This window comes from Phyllobates terribilis, unplaced genomic scaffold (assembly GCF_046119375.1).
Source record: "Phyllobates terribilis strain yellow unplaced genomic scaffold, ASM4611937v1 Scaffold_9__5_contigs__length_417890890, whole genome shotgun sequence".
Lineage (NCBI taxonomy): Eukaryota > Metazoa > Chordata > Amphibia > Anura > Dendrobatidae > Phyllobates > Phyllobates terribilis.
Genome location: NW_027362769.1, coordinates 48511078 through 48530714, shown reverse-complemented (window position 1 = coordinate 48530714; position 19637 = coordinate 48511078). Strand labels below are relative to the sequence as shown.

General features: G+C 50.8%; 1 protein-coding gene across 1 annotated transcript in view; it reads right to left on the bottom strand.

The window, feature by feature from the left end:
* The window catches only part of RAPH1 (Ras association (RalGDS/AF-6) and pleckstrin homology domains 1), a 177060-nt gene extending 175109 nt beyond the window's left edge, over nt 1-1951 (bottom strand). Inside the window, exon 1 of the mRNA XM_073646406.1 lies at nt 1364-1951. The gene's annotated coding sequence lies outside the window, so the exon portion shown is untranslated. The remainder of the gene's footprint in view (nt 1-1363) is intronic.
* Between the last annotated feature and the right edge of the window lie 17686 nt (nt 1952-19637).

The following is a 19637-nucleotide window of genomic DNA, read 5'->3' as shown; positions in this document are numbered from 1 at the left end:
TTTCTCTTTTGTTCCTCCACTTTGCATTATGCTAATAGATACAAACAAACCAGTAACACCTCTGTCTGTTGTTGGAAGCCTCTTACTTTGAAGCATTGTTTCCACATCTGCCTAAAAATGTTGCCCAGTGTTGTCCATGTAGCACAGCCCGAGCCACTGTCAGGTATCCACACATGTCGCGCAGCCCGGACCCCTGTCAGGTATCCACACATGTCGCGCAGCCCGGACCCCTGTCAGGTATCCACACATGTCGCGCAGCCCGGACCCCTGTCAGGTATCCACACATGTCGCGCAGCCCGGACCCCTGTCAGGTATCCACACATGTCGCGCAGCCCGGACCCCTGTCAGGTATCCACACATGTCGCGCAGCCCGGACCCCTGTCAGGTATCCACACATGTCGCGCAGCCCGGACCCCTGTCAGGTATCCACACATGTCGCGCAGCCCGGACCCCTGTCAGGTATCCACACATGTCGCGCAGCCCGGACCCCTGTGAGGTATCCACACATGTCGCGCAGCCCGGACCCCTGTGAGGTATCCACACATGTCGCGCAGCCCGGACCCCTGTCAGGTATCCACACATGTCGCGCAGCCCGGACCCCTGTCAGGTATCCACACATGTCGCGCAGCCCGGACCCCTGTCAGGTATCCACACATGTCGCTCAGCCCGGACCCCTGTCAGGTATCCACACATGTCGCTCAGCCCGGACCCCTGTCAGGTATCCACACATGTCGCTCAGCCCGGACCCCTGTCAGGCATCCACACATGTAGCTCAGTCCGGACCCCTGTCAGGTATCCACACATGTAGCTCAGCCCGGACACCTGTCAGGTATCCACACATGTAGCTCAGCCCGGACCCCTGTCAGGTATCCACACATGTAGCTCAGCCCGGACCCCTGTCAGGTATCCACACATATATCTCTGCCAGGGCCACTGTCAGGTATCTACACAAGCAGGAGGACGGCAGCCATTGCTGTGCTCTCAGGCTCACATGGACCGGCACCGCCGAGGAGATCCGTGATCTGTGGCCGGGTGTACAGTGGCTTCTCAGGGTTACATAAGTTGTGTGGCCCGGCTGGGCAGCAGTCAGGACCCCCATACAGCCCGGCCCCCATGCTCAGCCCTCCCCGGCCCCAGGTGGCATGCAGTCCGGTGACACCCAGAGCCGCACATGTGTGCTGTCGCACCGATGGTAGCAGCCATCCTCTCCGGCCATGGATGACATCATGGTGCCTGTACAATACGGCCAGTCCCCATCCATGCACCTCCTTGTGCCCACACCCTGCACATCCCTCCGCACTCCTTCCCTCCAGCAGGCCCCCTGTCATGGAGCGGGTCTCCCCGGCCCACAGCCCGCTCTCACCTCGGCAGCGGTGTGTTCACAGCCCCGGAATCCTCCTTGCGATCTCCCAGTGCGGCTCCCGGTCACAGCGCGGACACCCGGTGGCCTGTAAGCGTCCCTCAGTGACGGCGGCCCCGGGAGGAGGGGGTGAGGGAGGAGAGGAGAAGATGGAAGGCCCTTCCTGGCGTCCTCCCTCCCGGCTCTAGCCAGGATTGCTCTGCCGGGAATGGTGTGTGCCTCCCGGTGCTCTCAGCGCCTCCTCGCAGCGGCCGTGTGCTCAGTGTATGGCGAGCAGTGCTGCCGGCGTGTGCCTGCCTTCCTGCCGGGACCCTCCCTGGCTGGGTGTGACTGGCTCCATTATTCCTCTCAGCTCTCCCAGTCATTCCCTCCTCTGTCATCTCCTCCCATTCCTCTGCTCACCCTGCTCTGCTCATTCTGCTCTGCTCACCCTTTTCTGCTCATCCTTCTCTGCTGACCCTCCTCTGCTCATTCTGCTCTGCTCACCCTCCTCTGCTCATTCTGCTCTGCTCACCCTCCTCTGCTCATCACCCTCCTCTGCTCACCCTCCTCTGCTCATCACCCTCCTCTGCTCACCCTCCTCTGCTCATCACCCTCCTCTGCTCACCCTCCTCTGCTCACCCTGCTCTACTCACCCTGCTCTGCTCATTCTCCTCTGCTCATTCTCCTCTGCTCATTCTTCTCTGCTCACCCTCCCCTGCTCATTCTTCACTGCTCACCCTGCTCTGCTCACCCTGCTCTGCTCATTCTCCTCTGCTCATTCTCCTCTGCTCATTCTGCTCTGCTCACCCTCCTCTGCTCATTCTGCTCTGCTCACCCTCCTCTGCTCATCACCCTCCTCTGCTCACCCTCCTCTGCTCATCACCCTCCTCTGCTCATCACCCTCCTCTGCTCATCACCCTCCTCTGCTCATCACCCTCCTCTGCTCACCCTCCTCTGCTCACCCTGCTCTGCTCACCCTGCTCTGCTAACCCTGCTCTGCTCATTCTCCTCTGCTCATTCTCCTCTGCTCATTCTTCTCTGCTCACCCTCCCCTGCTCATTCTTCACTGCTCACCCTGCTCTGCTCACCCTGCTCTGCTCATTCTCCTCTGCTCATTCTCCTCTGCTCATTCTGCTCTGCTCACCCTCCTCTGCTCATTCTGCTCTGCTCACCCTCCTCTGCTCATCACCCTCCTCTGCTCACCCTCCTCTGCTCATCACCCTCCTCTGCTCATCACCCTCCTCTGCTCATCACCCTCCTCTGCTCACCCTCCTCTGCTCACCCTCCTCTGCTCACCCTGCTCTGCTCATTCTCCTCTGCTCATTCTCCTCTGCTCATTCTCCTCTGCTCATTCTTCACTGCTCACCCTGCTCTGCTCACCCTGCTCTGCTCATTCTCCTCTGCTCATTCTCCTCTGCTCATTCTCCTCTGCTCATTCTCCTCTGCTCACCCTCCTCTGCTCATTCTTCTCTGCTCACCCTCCCCTGCTCATTCTTCTCTGCTCACCCTGCTCTGCTCACCCTGCTCTGCTCACCCTGCTCTGCTCATTCTCCTCTGCTCATCCTCCTCTGCTCATTCCGCTCTGCTCACTCTCCTCTGCTCATTCTCCTCTGCTCATCCTTCTCTGCTGACCCTCCTCTGCTCACCCTGCTCTGCTGACCCTCCTCTGCTCACCCTGCTCTGCTTATTCTCCTCTGCTCACCCTCCTCTGCTCACCCTCCTCTGCTCATCCTCCTCTGCTCATCCTCCTCTGCTCACCCTCCTCTGCTCACCCTGCTCTGCTCATTCTCCTCTGTTCACTCTCCTCTGCTGACCCTCCTCTGCTCATCCTTCTCTGCTGACCCTCCTCTGCTCACCCTGCTCTGCTCATTCTGCTCTGCTCACCCTCCTCTGCTCATCATCCTCCTCTGCTCATCATCCTCCTCTGCTCATCATCCTCCTCTGCTCACCCTGCTCTGCTCATCACCCTCCTCTGCTCATTCTCCTCTGCTCATTCTCCTCTGTTCACTCTCCTCTGCTCACCCTGCTCTGCTCACCCTGCTCTGCTCACCCTCCTCTGCTCACCCTCCTCTGCTCACCCTCCTCTGCTCATTCTCCTCTGTTCACTCTCGTCTGCTCACTCTCCTCTGCTCATTCTTCTCTGTTCGCTCTCCTCTGCTCATTCTTCTCTGTTCACTCTCCTCTGCTTATTCTCCTCTGCTCATTCCGCTCTGCTCACCCTGCTCTGCTCATCACCCTCTGTTCACTCTCCTCTGCTCATCCTTCTCTGCTGACCCTCCTCTGCTCACCCTGCTCTGCTGACCCTCCTCTGCTCACCCTGGTCTGCTCATTCTCCTCTGCTCACCCTGCTCTGCTTATTCTCCTCAGCTCACCCTCCTCTGCTCACCATCCTCTGCTCACCCTGCTCTGCTCATTCTCCTCTGTTCACTCTCCTCTGCTGACCCTCCTCTGCTCATCCTTCTCTGCTGACCCTCTTCTGTTCATCCTTCTCTGCTGACCCTGCTCTGCTCATTCTGCTCTGCTTACCCTCCTCTGCTCATCACCCTCCTCTGCTCACCCTCCTCTGCTCACCCTCCTCTGCTCATCACCCTCCTTTGCTCATCACCCTGCTCTCCTCACCCTCCTCTGCTCATCACCCTCCTCTGCTCATCACCCTCCTCTGCTCACCCTGCTCTGCTCACCCTGCTCTGTTCACCCTCCTCTGCTCATTCTCCTCTGCTCACCCTCCTCTTCTCACCCTCCTCTGCTCATTCTCCTCTGCTCACCCTCTGCTCATTCTCCTCTGCTCATTCTTCTCTGCTCACCCTCCCCTGCTCATTCTTCTCTGCTCACCCTCCCCTGCTCACCCTGCTCTGCTCACCCTGCTCTGCTCATTCTCCTCTGCTCATTCTCCTCTGCTCATTCTCCTCTGCTCATCCTCCTCTGCTCACCCTGCTCTGCTCATCACCCTCTGTTCACTCTCCTCTGCTCATTCTCCTCTGCTCATCCTTCTCTGCTGACCCTCCTCTGCTCACCCTGCTCTGCTCATTCTCCTCTGCTCATTCTCCTCTGCTCACCCTGCTCTGCTCACCCTCCTCTGCTCACCCTCCTCTGCTCACCCTCCTCTGCTCATCCTCCTCTGCTCACCCTCCTCTGCTCATCCTCCTCTGCTCATCCTCCTCTGCTCATCCTCCTCTGCTCATCCTTCTCTGCTCACCCTCCTCTGCTCACACTGCTCTGCTCATTCTCCTCTGTTCACTCTCCTCTGCTGACCCTCCTCTGCTCATCCTTCTCTGCTGACCCTCCTCTGCTCACCCTGCTCTGCTCACTCTGCTCTGCTCATTCTCCTCTGCTCACCCTGCTCTGCTCATCATCCTCCTCTGTTCACTCTCCTCTGCTCACCCTGCTCTGCTCACCCTGCTCTGCTCACCCTGGTCTGCTCACCCGTGCTCTGCTCACCCTCCTCTGCTCACCCTCCCCTGCTCATTCTTCTCTGCTCACCCTGCTCTGCTCATTCTCCTCTGTTCACTCTCCTCTGCTGACCCTCATCCTTCTCTGCTGACCCTCATCCTTCTCTGCTGACCCTCCTCTGCTGACCCTCCTCTGCTCACCCTGCTCTGCTCACCCTGCTCTGCTCACCCTGCTCTGCTCATTCTGCTCTGCTCACCCTGCTCTGCTCACCCTCCTCTGCTCATTCTCCTCTGTTCACTCTCCTCTGCTCACCCTGCTCTGCTCACCCTGCTCTGCTCACCCTGCTCTGCTCACCCTCCTCTGCTCATTCTCCTCTGCTCACCCTCCCCTGCTCATTCTCCTCTGCTCATTCTTCTCTGCTCACCCTGCTCTGCTCATCACCCTCTGTTCACTCTCCTCTGCTCATTCTCCTCTGCTCATCCTTCTCTGCTGACCCTCCTCTGCTGACCCTCCTCTACTCACCCTGCTCTGCTCATTCTCCTCTGCTCATCACCCTGCTCTGCTCATCCTCCTCTGCTCATCCTCCTCTGCTCACCCTGCTCTGCTCATTCTCCTCTGTTCACCCTGCTCTGCTCATTCTCCTCTGCTCACCCTGCTCTGCTCATCCTCCTCTGCTCATCCTCCTCTGCTCATTCTCCTCTGTTCACTCTCCTCTGCTTATCCTGCTCTGCTCATTCTCCTCTGCTCACTTTGCTCTGCTCATTCTCCTCTGCTCACCCTGCTCTGTTCATTCTCCTTTGCTCAATTTGCTCTGCTCATTCTCCTCTGCTCACCCTGCTCTGCTCATTCTCCTCTGCTCACTTTGCTCTGCTCATTCTCTTCTGCTCACCCTGCTCTGCTCATTATCCTCTGCTCACCCTGCTCTGCTCTTTCTTCTTCTCACCCTGCTCTGCTTTCTCCTCTGCTCAACCTTCTCTGCTCATCACCCTCCTCTGCTCATCCTCCTCTGCTCATTCTCCTCTGTTCACTCTCCTCTGCTTATCCTGCTCTGCTCATTCTCCTCTGCTCACTTTGCTCTGCTTATTCTCCTCTGCTCACCCTGCTCTGCTCATTCTCCTCTGCTCTCTTTGCTCTGCTCATTCTCCTCTGCTCACCCTGCTCTGCTCATTCTCCTCTGCTCACCCTGCTTTGCTCTTTCTTCTTCTCACCCTGCTCTGCTCATTTTCCTCTTCTCACCCTGCTCTGCTCATTTTCCTCTGCTCACCCTGCTCTGTTCATCCTCCTCTGCTCACCCTGCTCTGTTCATCCTCCTCTGCTCACCCTGCTCTGTTCATCCTCCTCTGCTCACCCTGCTCTGTTCATCCTCCTCTGCTCACCCTGCTCTGCTCATTCTCCTCTGCGTATCCTCCTCTGCTCATCCTTCTCTGCTGACCCTGCTCTACTCGTTCTCCTCTGTTCACTCTCCTCTGCACATTCTCCTCTGCTCATCCTTCTTTGCGGACTCTCCTCTGCTCACCCTGCTCTGCTCATTCTCTGCTCACCCTCCTCTGCTCATTTTCCTATGCTCACCCTGCTCTGTTCATCCTCTTCTGCTCACCCTGCTCTGTTCATTCTCCTCTGTTCATTTTCCTCTGCTCACCTTGCTCTGCTCATCCTCCTCTGCTCACCCTCCTCTGCTCACCCTGCTATGCTCATCCTCCCCTGCTCTGCTCATCCTCCTCTGCTCATCACCCTTCTCTGCTCACCCTGCTCTGCTCATTCTCCTCTGTTCACTCTCCTCTGCTCACCCTGCTCTACTCATTCTCCTCTGCGGATCCCCCTCTGCTCATCCTTCTCTGCTGACCCTCCTCTGCTCACCCTTCTCTATTCATTCTCCTCTGCTCAACCTGCTCTGCTTATTCTCCTCTGCTCAGCCTGCTCTGTTCATTCTCCTTTGCTCATCCTCCTCTGCTCACCCTGCTCTGCTCATCCTCCTATGCTTACCCTGCTCTGTTCATTCTCCTCTGCTCATCCTCCTCTGCTCACCCTGCTATGCTCATCCTCCTCTGCTCACCCTGCTATGCTCATCTTCCTCTGCTCACCCTGTTATGCTCATCTTCCTCTGCTCACCATGCTATGCTCACCCTGCTCTGCTCATCACCCTCCTCTGCTCACCCTCCTCTGCTCACCCTGCTATGCTCATCCTCCCCTGCTCTGCTCATCCTCCTCTGCTCATCACCCTTCTCTGCTCATTCTCCTCTGTTCACTCTCCTCTGCTCACCCTGCTCTGCTCATTTTCCTCTGTGGATCTTCCTCTGCTCATCCTTCTCTGCTGACTCTCCTCTGCTCATCCTTCTCTGCTGACTCTCTTCTGCTCACTCTGTTCTGCTTATTCTCCTCTGCTCACCCTGCTCTGTTCATCCTCTGCTCACCCTCCTCTGTTCATTCTCCTCTGCTCACCATGGTCTGCTCATCCTCCTCTGCTCCTCACCCTGCTCTTCTCACCCTGCTCTGCTCACCCTCCTCTGCTCATCCTCGTCTGTTCATTCTCCTCTGCTCACCCTGCTCTGCTCATTCTCCTCTGCTCATCCTGCTCTGCTCATCCTCCTTTGCTCACCCTGCTCTGCTCATCCTCCTCTGCTCATCCTCCTCTGCTCATCCTCCTCTGCTCACCCTCCTCTGTTCACTCTCCTCTGCTCATTCTCCTCTGTTCACTCTCCTTTGCTCACCCTGCTCTGCTCATTCTCCTCTGCTCATTATCCTCTGCTCACCCTTCTCTGCTGACCCTCCTCTGCTCATTCTCCTCTGCACAACCTCCACTGCTCATTCTCCTCTGCACATTCTCCTCTGCTCATTCTCTGCTGACCCTCCTCTGCTCATTCTCCTCTGCTCACCCTGTTCTGTTCATCCCTCTCTGCTCATTCTCCTCTGTTCACTCTCCTCTGCTCACCCTGCTCTGCTCATTCTCCTCTGCTCACCCTGCTCTGCTCATTCTCCTCTGCACATCCTTCTCTGCTCATTCTCCTCTGCACATCCTTCTCTGCTGACCCTCCTCTGCTTATCCTGCTCTGCTTATTCTCCTCTGCTCGCCCTTCTCTGCTCATTCTCCTCTGCTCGCCCTTCTCTGCTCATTCTCCTCTGATCACCCTGTTCTGTTCATCCCTCTCTGCTCATTCTCCTCTGCTCATCCTGCTCTGCTCATTCTCCTCTGCGCATCCTTCTCTGCTCATTCTCCTCTGCTCACCCTGTTCTGTTCATCCCTCTCTGCTCATTCTCCTGTGCTCACCCTGCTCTGCTTATTCTCCCCTGCTCACCCTGCTCTGCTCATTTTCCTCTGCTCAACCTACTCTGTTCAGCCTCCTCTGCTCACCCTGCTCTGTTCATTCTCCTCTGCTCATCCTCCTCTGCTTACCCTATATGAATCTGGTATCACTGTAATCGCACCAACCCGAAGAATAAAATCATCTAATCATACTTATACCGCACGAGGAATGGCGTAAAAAATAAATTCTTAGATTAGGGTTGTGTTAGGGTTGGGGTTGTGTTGAAGTTGGGATTTTTTCAAAAGTAAAGAAAAAAAATGACAATATGACGACTAGTGTTGAGCGCAAGTGCTCGCTAATTGAGTTTGCATCGGGTGCTCGGGTATGCACAGAGTATCGCAGGTGCTCGAGTCTCCACCCCATATGTTTCGCGGCTGTTATTACCAAAAAAACAAGTGGGGATTGCCTGCCATGCACAAGCAATCCCCAAAGTTTTTTTGGGGTGTCTAATAACCGTTTAACATGCGGGGCGGGGACTCGAGCATGTCACTCGAGCACCCGTAATACATGATGCATACCTGAGTACCCGATACAAACTCAAGTAGCGAGCACTTGTGCTCAAGACTAATGTCAACTTATTCAATATGATGACCTAATGTTATCAAATTCTATGTCGTACCTCTGGGTTCAAAATGTTCACTATACCCCTTGATAAAATCATTAAGGGGTCTAGTTTCCAAAATGGGGTCACTTGTGGGGGGTTTCTACTGTTTAGGCACATCAGGGGCTCTCCAAACGCGACATGGCGTCCGCTCTCGAATCCAGCCAATTTTGCGTTCAAAAAGTCACACAGTGCTCCTTCCCCTCTGAACTCTGCCGTGCGCCCAAACAATGTATTTTCCCCACATATGTGGTATCGCCGTACTCAGGAGAAATTGTTCAACAATTTTTGGGGTCCATTTTCTCCTCTTACCCTTTTAAAAAAAAAATTGGGGGCTAAAAGATTATTTTTGTGGAAAAAGTTAGATTTTTTTATTTTCACGGCTCTACGCTATAAAACTGTGAAGCACCTGGGGGTTCAAGGTGCTCACCACACATCTACATAAGTTCCCTGAGGGGTCTAGTTTCCAAAATGGTGTCACTTGTGGGGAGTTTCCATTTTTTAGGCACATCCGGGCTCCCCAAACGTGACATGGCGTCCGCTAATTATTCAAGGAAATTTTACATTCAAAAAGTCAAATGGTGCCGAGCCCTGCCATGCGCCCAAACAGTGGTTTTCCCCCACATATTGGGTATCTGCATGCTCAGAAGAAATTGCACAACAAATCTTGTGGTCCATTTTTTCCTGTTACCCTTGCAAAAATAAAAAAATGGGGTCTAAAGTAACACTTTTGTGAAAAAAAGTTAAATATTCATTGTTTTCTTCCACATTCCAAAAATTCCTGTGAAGCACCTGAAGGGTTAATAAACTTCTTGAATGTGGTTTTGAGCACCTTGAGGGGTGCAGCTTTTAGAATGGTGTCACTTTTGGGTATTTTTTGTCATAAAGGTCCCTCAGAGTCACTTCAAATGTGATGTGGTCCCTAAAAAAATGGTTTTGTAAATTTTGTTGGAAAAATGAGAAATCGCTGGTCAACTTTTAACCCTTATAACTTCCTAACAAAAAAAAAATTTTGGTTCCAAAATTGTTCTGATGTAAAGTAGACATGTGGGAAATGTTATTTATTAACTATTTTGTGTGACATATCTCTCTGATTTAAGGGCATGAAAATTCAAAGTTTAAAAATTTAAAAATTTTCAAAGTTTTTGCCAAATTTCCAATTTTTTCACAAAGTAACGCAAGTTATATCGAAGAAATTTTTATCACTATCATGAAGTACAATGTGTCACAATAAAAACAATCTCAGAATCAGGGGGATCCGTTGAAGCGTTCCAGAGTAATTACCTCATAAAGTGACACTGGTCAGGATTGTAAAAATTGGCCTTGTCATTAACGTGCAAACCACCTTCGGGGGTACAGGGGTTAATGGCAATCATTTATTGACAACATGCAATTTTCACACATTTTTTGGTAGGGTTTATGTTTTTGCCATTTTTGTACTGATGTTTTTCCTGACATTTCGGAGGGTTTTTAGCATATACTATACAGAAAAACATCAGATAAAAAGATATATTTTGAGCATGTTTAATTTTCATAAAATTGTCAATTGCTACTAAATGCATTTGGCAACACATTACCAAAATGTTACGTCCGAACGTGGGAACAGTGGCGTGGCAGCCGATTAGCCATAGGGATAGCGTGGCATAATGTCACGCGAGTCCAGGGAGAACCAGTGCAGACACTGCTTGAACGGCAGCGGCATCGGAGGTTAGTATAGCTGTTATTATTTTATAAGGAGGATACATGGTGATTGAGAAGGGCTCATCTGAGTAGTGGACAACCCCTTTAAATTTAATGGGCTCATGGTTGTATAGAATATAAAAGAACCTATACCCCTCCAGGACCGACGCTGCTCTTCCACACTTAGTACTATGTCCCCCGTCAGTCTCCTGGCATCAACATTCGGCAGAGGGTGTGTATATACACTAGACTGCTCTGCTTTGGCATACTTTTTGTTTTTAACCGTATAAGAAAGTGTAATTTACTACATACAGTGGGTCACTGTAAGAAAAAGTATACGTTATGATATACTTTTTTTTTATGGCATTCAGTGGCCGAAGAATGTCACTGTATGCCTATATTGTGGCATAGGTTGGCGGTTTACACTGGAAATGCTTCTGCGTAAACCTCCAAGGGAGCCAAAAACTAGATGTGAACAAAGCTTTACATCGTTGTAATCACAGTTCAATTCTGGCTTTCTTTGAAACAAAGCTGTAATTGCCATAACAAGGATTACATTATAGAGAGTGTAACATTCTATTTTGTTGCATACAGTGGGATATAAAAATCTGGATTGTTTTCTTCATTTTAAACCTAGAAATAAACAGTTTTAGAATTCTAAAACAAAATTCTGAACAATAAAAAAAAGAAATATTCAATATTCTGACTGATATTGATATGATATACTAAATCCATCCTGAGACTGTGGAGTATATTGCCTGTATACTGTATTGTATCTGCCCAGTATATACATGATTGTCTAATATAGTATAGACACACCCAGACAGGCATCTTACAGAAAACACACCGATATACTAGGTCATATATTAACTGGTGATTTCAGACACACAAGTACTTAGCGGAAACAAATATTTTATTGCTTAAAATACCTACCAGTATAACATCACTATGCAATGATCCATCCATAGACATATTATATTTATTATTAGTAGTATTGTTTCTTTTTAGAGCACCTTTGATTCCATGGTGCTGTATATGAGAAGGGGTTATATACAAATGTAAATTACGGTGAATAAACTAACAATGATAGACTGGTACATAAAAGTAGGGGCCCTGCCCTTGCAGTAGAGTAGGTTAGGGATTGCAGCAGTTCTGATGGTGGTGAGGTGGCAGCGGGGTCACTGCAGGCTGTAAGCTTTCTTGAAGAGATGGGTTCTCAAGTTCCGTCTGAAGGTTCCGTGTGGCGGATAATTGGTGTTGCAGCACAGAATGGCAGAGGATGGGGGACACTTGGGAGAAGTTTTGGAGGAGATTGAGTGAAAAACGTATGAGTGTGGAGGAGAGGGGCTAGGTCTTAGGAGGACCAGAGGTTGCATGTTGGAAGGTATCGGGAGATTAGTTCAGAGATATATGGAGGAGACAGATTATGGACGGCTTTGTAGGTCTGCGTTAGCAGTTTGAACTGGATACGTTGGGGATTTGGGAGCTAATGAAGGGATTTGCATAGGGGAAAAGCGGAGGAGTAGCATGGGGAGAGGTGGATTAGTCAGGCAGCAGAGTTAAGGACGGACTGAAGAGGTACGAGAGTGTTAGCATGTAGGCCACAGAGGATGATATTGCAGTAATCAAGGCAGGAGATGATGAGAGCATGTACTAACATTTTACCAGATTGAGGATTGAGGAAAGAACAGATTCTGGAAATATTTTTGAGTTGGAGGCAGTGAGAGCTTGGTGGTTTGAAGGACAGAACGGAGTCGAGGATTACTCCAAGGCAGCGGACTTCCGGTACTGCGGAGAGTATGGTGTCATTAATTGTGATAGATCATAGAAAATTAGAGTAGGAAGAGACATCCAGGGTCATCGTGTCCAACCCCCTGCTGAATGCAGGATTCACTAAACCATCTCAGACAGATGTCTGTCCAGCCTCTGTTTGAAGACTTCCATTGAAGGAGAACTCACCACTTCTTGTGGCAGCCTGTTCCACTCATTGATCACCCTCACTGTCAGTTTTTTCTAATATCTAATCTGTATCTTTTCAGTTTCATTCCATTGCTTCTCATGTTTCCATGTGCAAATGAGAATAAGGATGATCTTTCTACGATGTGACATCCCTTCATATATTTGTAGACAGCTATTAAGTCTCCTCTTAGCCTTCTTTTTTGCAAGCTAAACATTCTCAGATCCTTTAACTGTTCCTCATAGGACATACTTTGCAGTCCACTCACCATCCTGGTAGCTCTTCTCTGAACTTGCTCCAGTTTTTCGATGTCTTTTTAAAAATGTGGTGCCCAGAACTGGACACAGTATTCCAGATGAGGTCTGACCAAGGAGGAGTAAAGGGGGATAATTACTTCATGTGATCTAGACTCAATGCTTTTCCTAATACATCCCACAATTAGTATACCCAAGTCTTCTTCACACGTGCTGTTGCTTAGTTCTATTCCTCCCATTCTGTAGATGTCATTTTTGTTTTTCTTGCCCAGATGTAGAATCTTGCATTTCTCCCTGTTGAATATCATTCTATTAGTCTATGCCCATTGTTCAAGCTTAACTAGATCCCTCTGACTCCTTTCTCTGTCTTCTCTAGTGTTAGCTATCCCTCCTAGTTTTGCATAGTCAGCAAATTTGATTAGTTTCCCTTCAGTTCCCTTATCTAGATCATTTTTAAAAATGTTGAACAACACTGGGGCCAGGACAGAGCCTTGTGGTACCCAACTTGAAACACTTTTGAATGTGCAAACATTTATTATCACCACTCTTTGGGTATGATCACTAAGTCAGTTATGAATCCACCTAACCGTAGCCTTGTCAATCCCATACTTGGTCATTTTTTTTCAAAAAGGATAGTATGAGATACTCTATCAAATGCTTTGCTGAAGTCAAGATATACTATATCTACCGCATTTCCCTGATCCACTCAGTCAGTGATTCCATCATAGAAGGAAATTAGATTAGTCTGGCATGCCTTGTTTACTAGAAACCTATACTGGCTCTGATTAATTACTGTATTCTTATCCAAGTACTTACATACATGCTGTTTAATAATTTGTTCAAAGATCTTTCCTGGTATAGAAGTAAGGCTCACTGACCTGTAATTTGCTGGCTCCATCTTCTTTTCTTTTTTGAAGATAGGGACATTTGCCCTTCTCCAATCTTTTGGGACTTCTCCTGTTCTCCATGAATTTTCAAAGATTCTGGCCTAGCGGTTCTGCAATTTCCTCTACTATTTCAGTACCCTAGGATGTAATTCATCTTTATCAGGAGACTTAAATTCATTTAAATTAGCTAAGTGTTCCCTCACCATCAGGTAGGGGGGTTACGTGAGGTGGAGGAAAGATGATGAGTTCAGTTTTTCCACGCTGAGTTTTAGGAAGCGCGATGAGAAAAAGGAGGATATGGCTGATAGACACTCTGGGATTCTGGACAGCAGAGAGGTGACATCTGGGCCAGAGAGGTAGATCTGAGTGTCATCTGCGTATATGTGGTACTGGAAGACATGGGACTTTATGAGCTTTCCCAGGCCAAAGGTATAGATGTAGAAGAGGAGTGGTCCCAGGACCGAGCCTTGAGGGACACCAACAGAGAGAGGGCAGGATGAGGAGGCAGTGTTGGAGTGGGAGACGCTAAGTGTGCATTTAGAAAGGTTTGAGGAGATCCCGGAGAGGGCAAGGTCTTCGGCACCAAGGGAGGAGAGTATTTGTAGTAGGAGGGAGTGGTCGACTGTGTGTAAGGCAGAGGACAGGTCTAGAAGCATTGGCAGTAACTAATCATTAGTAATTTTGGTCAGGGCAGTTTCAGTGGAGTGGTGGGGATGTGTAACATACCTGGCGGCGTCCTTGCATAGTGGTCCATCTCCCACTGTGCAAGAGCGCGCACTTGATCTCCTGTCCAGAATGTCTCTCTGGCTTCCCTCCATGCTGTCTGTTTGTGTCTGTTTCTGCTGCTTAAGGGCGGCGCCCGATCACTTCCTGCTTTTTGTACCTGCTGTGGGTCACACCCCTTGTGCGTCCTCAGCCTATTGCTGTCTGTCACCTGGTATATAGCTCAGCAGCTCCAATCATTCCCTGCCTGAGCATAGTGTTTCATTCAGTGTGTGCTTGCACTCTGAAGGTCCCAGGTCCCGTTCTGTGTTCTCTTGTCTGCCTATCCTGGAGGCTGTATTTCCAGGCCTGTCTAAACACGCTCCTAGCCTGTTCCTCCTGCCTTCTAGGGGCCGATTACCTAGACCCGTTCCTGTATCTTGTCTGACCTGTCTGAACACGCTCCTAGCCTGTTCCTCCCGCCTTCTAGGGGCCGATTACCTAGACCCGCTCCTGTATCTTGTCTGTCCTGTCTGAACACGCTCCTTGCCTGTTCGTCCTGCCTCTCTGGGGGCCGTATTCCCAGACCCGCTCCTGTATTCCGCTGCAGTGTCGGTCTCCTCCGTACACTCAGTTCCAGTCTGAACTCTCTCCTATCCTTTACCTGTTTTGCCTCTATGTCCGTTCCCTTCCTTTTTCTGCAGAGTCTGAACTCGTACCTAACTCCTGCTTGTTGTCTCTGTACTCCCGTTTGTGAGTTTGTGGTCCACTCGCTACTTCTCTGCAAGTACTCTGTGAGTATCTGGCTCTGCCTTTCCCTTCCTGTCTGTTCCGTGTGAACAGAGCCCTGTCCCCCCTGCTCAGCCTTGCCAGCTCTGACTCCTTTGCTCACCACTCCGGCGGTTCTAGCCTGCTCTTACTCCTTTGCTCACCGCTCCGGCGGTTCTAGCCTGCTCTGACTCCTTTGCTCACCGCTCCGGCGGTTCTAGCCTGCTCTGACTCCTTTGCTCACCGCTCCGGCGGTTCTAGCCTGCTCTGACTCCTTTGCTCACTGCTCCGGCGGTTCTAGCCTGCTCTGACTCCTTTGCTCACCGCTCCGGCGGTTCTAGCCTGCTCTGACTCCATTGCTCACCGCTCCGGCGGTTCTAGCCTGCTCTGACTCCTTTGCTCACCGCTCCGGCGGTTCTAGCTTGCTCTGACTCCTTTGCTCGCTGCTCCGGCAGCCTTGCTCCGCTCTGACCCTTTTGCTCACTGCTCCGGCAGTCTCGCTCCGCTCTTATCCTTTTGCTCACTGCTCCGGCAGTCTTGCTCCACTCTTGCTCACCGCTCCAGGCGGTCTCGTCCTGCTTTACTCTTGCTCACTGCTCCGGCAGTCTCGCTCAGCTCTGATCCTTTGCTCACCGCTCCTGGCGGCCTTGTCCTGCTCTACTCTTGCTCACCGCTCCAGGCGGCCTTGTCCTGCCCTGTTCTCGCTCACCTCTCTGGGCGGCCTCACTCTGCTGTGTTTGTCCGCCACATCTGTGGTTCTGTTCCTGAGTCCCAGTGTGTACTGGGTCCTATCCCGCCAGTGTCCCTACCTGCTAGTGCCTCCCTGTCTGCACTCTAGCTGTGCTTGCCTGTACCCCTCTGCCTGTATTGTTCCTGAGTCCCAGTGTGTACTGGGTCCTATCCCGCCTGTGTTCCTACCTGCTAGTGCCTCCCTGTCTGCACTCTAGCTGTGCTTGCCTGTACCCCCCGGCCTGCATACCCGCCTGCCTGCATACCAGTCGTGCCTGCCTATACCCACCAGTCTGTGCGCCAGCCTAACCAGCCTGTTCCTGTATTCCCCTGTGTGGGTCAACAGCCGTGTCCGGGGTCTGTCCTGGAGTAGCACCTGGTCCCTCTGCTCGGTTCCTCCTTGGTGCACTGGCGTCGTATGCCGTCGTGCGACCCTGGTCGGATCGGGTGAATACCTAGTTACGCCCCTCCAGGCATTCACTCTCCGGCACGGTCCAGTGGAATCACACGCACACGCCGCTTAGCCCGGGCGTGTGCATTACAGGATGGAAGCTAGATTGTAGGTTGTCAAAGAGTGAGTTAGATGAAAGGTGGGAGGAAAGTTCAGCATGGACAATACTGTTCGAGGAGTTTGGAAGTGAACCAGAGCAGCAATATGGGACAATAGCTAGTCGTAGAGGTCGGGTCAAGGGATTGTTTCTACAGGATAGATGTGATTGTGGCATGTTTGAAGGCAGAAGGGAAGGTACCAGAAGTTAACAATAGGTTAAAGAGATGGGTTCGGGCCAAGATAAGTGTGGTGGTGATGTTGAAGAGGAGATGGGATGGGGTCAAGTAAACAAGTGTTGAAGTGGGATTTGGAATAAGAAATCTCTCCTTCAGTGATGGTGAGGAGGAAGGTTATGGGGGAGGGGCATTGGTCTGTTATACGTAGGGATTGTGGTCGTTTTATGTTGCAGAGATTAGGGTAGTTTCTAGTAGGTAGGGAGTGATAGGAGGGAGAATTAATGGAGGATATCAGCTGTAAAGGTCCAGGATTGGGAGTAGGGACGGCTCCAGGTATTTGTGGGTGAAAGAGTCTCAGTGGGCCCCTTTAACACATACCACGATTCATGATGCACAGATGCCACAGAGAAATATAGATATAGTACACTGCCAAAGATGTCACTTACTTCTTACATTACAGGAGTGATATCTATTGTAAATTCTACAATAGCTCAGAAACCGGCGAATCCTCACAGCAAACAGTGCAGACCAGACAGTATAGTCCTCCATATAGTATTATGGGCACCACATAGTTCTCCATACAGTATTATGGGCTCCACACAGTCCTCCATACAGCTTTATGGGCACCACATAGTCCTCCATACAGTATTATGGGCACCACATAGTCCTCCATACAGTATTATGGGCTCCACTAAGTCCTCCATACAGCATTATGTGCCCCATATAATGCTCCATACAGAATAATGGACCCCATATAATGCTCCATACAGGATACTGGCCCCCTTAAAATGCTCCATGCAGAATACTGGTCCCCATATAATGCTCCATACAGGATACTGGTCCCTATATAATGCTCCATACAGAATACTGGCCTCCATATAATGCTCCATACAGAATACTGGCCCCCATATAACGCTCCTTACTGGATACTGGACCCCATATAATGGTCCATACAAAATAATGGCCCCCATATAATGCTCCATACAGAATACTGGCCCCCATATAATGCCCCATACAGAATACTGGCCCCCATATAATGCCCCATGCAGGTACCCCATATAATGCCTCATGCGGGCTGTGCCCCCATATAATGCCCCATGCAGCCTGTGCCCCCATATAATGCCTCATGCAGGATGTGCCCCCATATAATGCCTCCTGCTGGGCCCCCATATAATGCCTCATGCAGGTGCCCCCATATAATGCCTCCTTCTGTGCCCCCATATAATGCCCAATGCAGGTGCCCCCATATAATGCCCAATGCAGATGCCCCCATATAATGCCTCCTACAGAGCCCCCATAATGCCCTATGCAGGCGCCCCCATATAAAGCCTCCTGCTGTGCCCCCAAATAATGCCCCATTCAGATGCCCCCATATAATGCCTCCTGCTGGGCCCCCATATAATGCCCCATGCAGATACCCCCATATAATGCCTCATGCTGGGCCCCCATATAATGCCCCATGCAGATGCCCACATATAATGCCTCATGCAGATGCCCCCATATAATGCCTCATGCAGATGCCCCCATATAATGCCCCATGCAGATGCCCCCATATAATGCCTCCTGCTGGGCCCCCATATACTGCCCCATGCAGGTGCCCCCATATAATACCTCCTGCTGTGCCCCCATATAATGCCCCATGCAGGATGTCACCCCCCCATGCTGGTGCCCCATATGATGCCCCATGCCTCCATACATAAAAAAAAAAAATTAAAAAAAATCAAATACTCACCTCTCCTCTCCTGCTGCCCTGCTCCGGCCTCCTCACCCGCGTCGCTGTCTTTCCGCTTTGCAGTGTGACTGCTCAGGAGAGAGCACGGTGGAAAGACGTATTCGCACCCTCTGACCTGAGACGTCACAGTACAGCAGCTGCGGAAGAGACAGGGCCTGCTGTGGAGGCACGGGGAGAGGTAAGTATTGTGCCGAGGCCCTGAGCAAGCGGGGGGGGGGGGGACGCTGGCACCGCTCTCCTCCGCTCACGGGTCCCATAGCGTACCAGGGTGCCGACGCCCGGCCTGATTGGGGGATATATTGTCAGCAGTGAGGAGAAGCAGAGAGAGGCAGAGGAGGTGGGAGAAGAAGCGTCTCCGGCTTGTTTTGTTTTGTTTTAAGAGGGATGTGAGGTTGAGGAGTAGATCTGCAGATGAGGTCAGGTAAGAAGGTAAGAGGGAACATGAGATAACTGTTTGAAGAGAGCTGGGGTCTGGGGATAGTGATAACGAATAGTGATGAGCGAGCATGCTCGCTACTGCCTTGTGCTCGCCCGAGCATCTCACTGCTCGAGATGTTCGGCGCTCGCCAAGTATTTCCGGGTTGCTCGGGCGGGAACTCGGGTCCCCTCCCTGCATGTTTGGCGCTCTTTAGAGAGCCAATGAACATGCAGGGATTGCCTGCCATGCACTGTAATGCCGTAGCCATGTTGGTTGTGGGCATTACAGTGATTGGCTGGCTGCACAGCGTCATCAGGTCTATATCAGACCTGGCACCGCCATGCTCGTCGCAGTCACTCCGGATCAGACAGTGTAGGGAGAGCTGCTGCTGCGTCAGGGAGATATTTGCTTGCGTATTAGGTAGTGTAGGGAGAAAAACCGTACATTACACATATCCATCTTAACGAACAGTCATTCTGAGGACTAATCCATCTGCAGAGATATCAGGCAGGCAGGGTGTATAGGCAGGCAGTGTATATAGCAGACTGCAGTGCATATAGCACAAGAGGCTCCATTCCAGTTCTGCCTTCTGCTGCTGTTAGATATTTCTATACTAAGGCTCAGGTCTCAGGGGCCAGGAATACTTTTCTTTGGATCTTAATCCTCATTATTTGCTTAAAAAGCAATCCAGAGCACACCGTTTTTCTGTGCCATTTGCTTGTTGGATCTGCAGAATACAGCCAGGTCCTTTCCATATTACAGCGCTAGAAATCCAGCTATTTAAAACTGTGTTTTCTCCGTCAAACGGATCACATATAGGTTGTCAGAAAATACTGACATCTCTGGCCTCCATTAAAAATGTCCTTTAGTGTGTCATTGAAGCAATTCACACCAGATTGCTGTTCAAACTACTTACCTACAGGCCAGGTATTCAAAACTCTGTTTTCTCCATCACACGGATCACATATAAGTTCGCTCCAAACTCAGTCATATGTAGTGAGCGTGGAAGATACTGTCCTACATTTAAAATGGGCAAGGCACGTGGCAAGGGACGGGGAACTGGACGTGATGGTAATGGTGCATGCAGAGGCCGAGGACAAGGCCGTGGGCAAGCTGAAATTGTGCCACAACAAACACCCACATCTTCTC